The following is a 5,185-nucleotide window of genomic DNA, read 5'->3' as shown; positions in this document are numbered from 1 at the left end:
TGTGTAAACATCTGAGTACCAACCACGATTCTGCCAGTCTACGGTAGTTAGGTCGTCGAGTTAACTTATTTCATTGCGGCTTTTGTATCAGCAAAGTTCTCAGTTACTACCCACGCCAGAAACGAGCTACTAAATAAAAGCAGGTTTTTTTACCAAAATATAGCATTACAAATTGCTCCCCAAATGCTATTGCTATAATAAATTGTTGATGATCCATGTTACAATATAAATATTCTAATGCAATTCCAATATTCAATGACATTACTAGAACATCCAGCAAGAATGTCAAAGCCTTCACACAACGAGTGACCAATTCTCATTGGTCAATCTATTTGTCAAGGCGATGAATCATTTATTAGCATCGGTGACTGTAGCCACAACAAATATCTACACTACGCGCTGACTATGCATTTCATTGGTGTCAGGTGTTAATACCACTAGATCTCTTCTCTCTTCTTCTAAACTTTCCTTCAATTCTCATCAAACTCTTTCTACCTGCTCTTCCACGGTGCTGCCTCTCACTCATGGTCACCTCTTTTAGGAAAAGAAAGTAATTTGCTAAAACCTGACACTTCCTCATAGGCCTTTTTAAGACGCCGACTTGAAAAAGTCAACTCTCATCTACTCAATGTTTACTTTTGAAATCTGGAAGACAGTCCAGTTTTCTAGACAAATACGAACCAATATTCCTTGAAATCTCACAAAGAATAAACTGCTTGGGTGTCGTATTTTATCGGCAGGCTAAGTAGAGCAATTGAAAATTTAGTTGTAGCCAATATCTGAAAATGGCAATGGTTTTATTTTTCTAAAATTGCAGTTATTTTGTTGCAAAGTTGACATAGCATCTTTTTGGTCTGTTCAAGCTCGGTAAACAGAGATACAGAGTGGACATGAGAAGACGTCTTCTCATTGGTCAGAGACCTCAATAAGCTGCGATGTTGAGGTCTATCCTGTTATAGTCTCAGTACCCTGAGAATCTGCAAGCAACCTTTTTGTAATCAAATCGTATCAGATTCGTTCTTTTTAGTCTTAAGCCTGGTCATGGCTTGACAGGTCAGTAAACTGATCATGTGGGTCAAATTGGGCATTTATAAGACTAGAGTGCGGTGTTCCACATAAAAGAAAGGCAAAGGATTAATCTGTTATTTATGTATGCTTTTCTAGTAAAACACTTTTGCATTTCTAGATAGTGCGTTATTCCCACGCCTAATTTGTTTTACTTCTAGAGATAACGCTACTTTTGGGATGTAATGCTGGATATTCCTGTGTTTTATGTAAGTTGTTCTCAAGGTCATATGAGAGGTGAGCGTGACATCTGACAGTCTTAACAGACCAAAGGCTAAACTAGACCTAAAAACAAAGCAATCTGAAAAAAACTTGCTTTAAAAAATATAAAAAGTAACAAAACTATTAGTTATATTGAAACTTAAACTCACACTTACAGGGAGTATGAGTCAACTTCCAGTTTTACCTTTTTGAGACTCTTGGTTTGGAGCATCTGTATATCAATGTGAAGGGTTAGTTGACCTTATTCGAGTCGAAACTAACCTATGTATGGAAACCTTCATAAACCAAAGGCTACACTAGACCTACTCCATGCCCTCAAATGAACTATAGAAGCAAAGAGATAGCTCAAGTGTTGAACTGGTGCCTGATGCCAGCCACAGGTTTCTTCTTGTATGTTCAATTAATAAGAGATCATGTGAGAATAGAACAGATATGACTGCCTTGACATGATATTAAATAAACAGGATGAAGAATGAAGTTGTGCGAGTTACATCCGGCCTGTATGGTGCCACAGGGGTGTGCGGAATAAACGAGACCCACTAAAATTCTCATTTACAACATTCTTACTCGAAATTAGTCAATAGTCATAAAATATATACTAAATTAAACCTCATTTTGCCCTGATTTTAAATATTTAAACCGAACAGCTGTAAAATTATATAGGCTAAATTCTGAACATTTCATTTTTTATTGGCTAAAGATAACAATCTGTACAGATATGATTACACCACATAAATTTTTATTTGCATATTTTAACACTATATTTTGAAAACAAAGAATTTATAGGTATAAATTTTATAAACAAAAAATCATCTCATGAAACCTGGTGATATGTAATGTGATTTGTTTGATAAATCTTTTTCATTGAACAAAGGGAAGCCAGTTATTTTGCACACTACTGTATGTCATTGGCTATGATATGCGTGGAATTGCTGCTGTAGCAAACAGTATGGTTGCAGTTTGAGGGCCTTGAATAACCTAGAGGTTTGAATTTTGAGTGTTTTGGATAGTCTCCTGCACGGTGCAGACTATGTCATAATGGTTTATATCAGTTTTTCTGTCATTTGATGTTCACAGTAAGTTGCAACTGACTCACACTCTTATAGAATTACTGTGACTCACAAAGTAATTGTATGTCATGGCTAATTGTTTGCTGACAATTTTTAAGGTAGACGATTTTGCAACCGCCACCATTTACAGAGATATCGCCATTCTTAAAAACAATATAATCGTGTAATGATGATTTATCTTAAACCTGATGATTTTCAGAGTGAGTGAATTGGAACTAGAACACACAGGCCTTATAGTCATATAATAAGCTCATTCCATGGCCTTCCACACACACGGGCGCTCATGGTATCAATACTTCTAATTGTCACAAACACAAAGCAGTTTTGTTTTAAGTCAAACTATACAAAAAAATTATTAACAAAAACTCACAAGTTTTTTACATAATAATAATATCGTGAATCATCTATTTGTAATATCGAATCGTCTAGTGATTTTTAAAAACTTGGAAGCTTCAACTACTACTAGCCATGTTACTAGTAGCATCTCTCAACAGTATAAACATAATATCAAGTTTTAGTTAAATTTTTAATCAACTGTATGTTGAGTGATACTAAATGATTTTACCCATACAAGAAATTGTTTCTTCTCATATTTTTCAGCGAGGGGAGAAGACAACTCCATCAGTAAGAAAACTAATTCAATGAAATTTTGCCTTATGCATTCACTAATTTTTATAATTTAGCAATACTAATCTTTATTGAGGATCATTTAATTTTTGACCCTAAATCTTTATCAAAATCCTTTCAACTTGCCTTAAAGGTTACATCTGCAAATTATCAGTTCTACTAAATTGGCTTATTTTCTCTGAAAGAAGCATTATTTTCAGATATAAAACAGAATGCAATAAATTTTCAAGTTAAATATGTTTAGTTAAAGCAGAACGCAAGTCTTTTATGCTGCAGAACCAGACTTCATCCTGTCTATTTGATATCATGTCAAGGCAGTCATATCTGTTCAATTTAGTTCAAGTATATATATATATATATATATATATATATATATATATATATATATATATATATATATATATATATATATATATATATATATATATATATATATATATATATATATATATATATATATATATATATATATATATATATATATATATATATACTTGAACTAAATTGAACAGATATGACTGTTCAATTTAGAGAGGTGCGGCACTACTAGCCTTTGTGCAAAGCTCATCACTTTTGTGATTTGAGCACTCTGGTGCCAGCACATTGACTTTCTTAAAGTCTGTGAAGCAACTTTGTTGTTTCATGGCAGGAAGTCAACTCTCATTGGTAATGGGATTTGTGTCCCTTGCCTAAGCTCTGAGCTGCACTGATGAGGCTTCAATAGCCGAAACAGTACTGTCTGTAGCATGAGTATATATATATGTATATATATATATATATACATATATATATATATATATCTATATTGAAATGTATCCTACTTGAAACTAAAATCAGAGTGCTCAACATAGGATGGAGCAGTATAAATTGGAAAGTTAAATAGTTTACTTATCTTTCAGCTACTGTCAGTTTCCTGGCTTCAGGCTGTAAGCTTCAACTATGTATATATATATAAATAAATAAAATATTTTAACACCAAGATTTCAGTTTAGACCCCTAAGTTGTCTTTTAAGTTGAAGTAATGTTACTAAGTGTTTAATATGCCCCCCCCCCCTCTCCCTTATTATTCCGGCACTTTACTCTCTCCATACTTTACTCTATGAGACTAGACCAAATATTCACATCTATTAAATATGAAATAAAGCCTAGTTCTGAGACTAATTAAAGACAGCTCCATTATTAGCAGCAAATTTAACAGCATGCTTCTTGCCTGCACATAGTTTGTGTTCTAGCAATTTACAGAGAGATCGAACATGAAGTCCTATTCATGTTTAAAGTGACATGCTTTCTAAGTAGCATAATTCTATAGTGACATAGTGACATAATTCTATGGTGATATAGTGACATAATTCTATAGTGACATAGTGACATAATTCTATAGTGACATAGTGACATAATTCTATTGTGACATAGTGACATAACTCTATATGACATAACTCTCTGGTTACTCTGGTCAGTTTTCAGGTTGGTTACTTCGCGTTAGTGTGAGCGATACTCAAAGAATGATTATGAGGTTTGCTTAGCTTACTGCAAACAGAGGCTGTGTGTTTTTAAAAAACGTTGTTGCACAAACAACAATCTATGATCAATGAGCGTGGCAAATGAACCTCAACAGCTGGAAACATACCCCATTGCAGAGAGCAATTCAAGGTTAGATATCATTCCAGTCACCACCAGTGGGCTTTAGAGGGAATTAAACCCAAACCTGTTGTCTACAAGTCAGGCGTTTTAGACCACTAGGTTCCGGCTGCGTGGTCTTGGAAGTAAACATAATCAGAGAAGACAACTCCCAAAATATTGTTCACACTATGTCTGCCAGTCTTCACAGGCTGGTCAATAGCTTTGGCTCAATTATAGACTGGCAATTAGCAAGTAAACATAGTCAAGCTTGTACCTGATTTAAAATACTAAAACTCGTCATCTGGCTTCCTTGTTAATACAGTAATTTGGGTGACCAGATGAGAGCGGAGGGCAGTTCGCTATCATTCAACTACTGCTAATGAGAGAAAGCCAGTTCAATCCTTGTAAGCAAATTTGGTTTGCTATTCATATGCAAATTCATTATTCGTTTGTTGTATGCTAAGCGATGTGTGCACCTGAATGTAAGGGAGTAGGTTTTGTTTAGATATACCATAATTGACGGTTGGTTAAACAACGCTCCCTCTCTATTCTTTGTGGTACAGAGGCTACTTGTCAATAAA

Source organism: Watersipora subatra, chromosome 11 (genome assembly GCF_963576615.1).
Source record: "Watersipora subatra chromosome 11, tzWatSuba1.1, whole genome shotgun sequence".
Classification (NCBI taxonomy): domain Eukaryota; kingdom Metazoa; phylum Bryozoa; class Gymnolaemata; order Cheilostomatida; family Watersiporidae; genus Watersipora; species Watersipora subatra.
The sequence above is the reverse complement of the archived record's forward strand: the minus strand, read 5'-3'. Positions refer to the sequence as shown.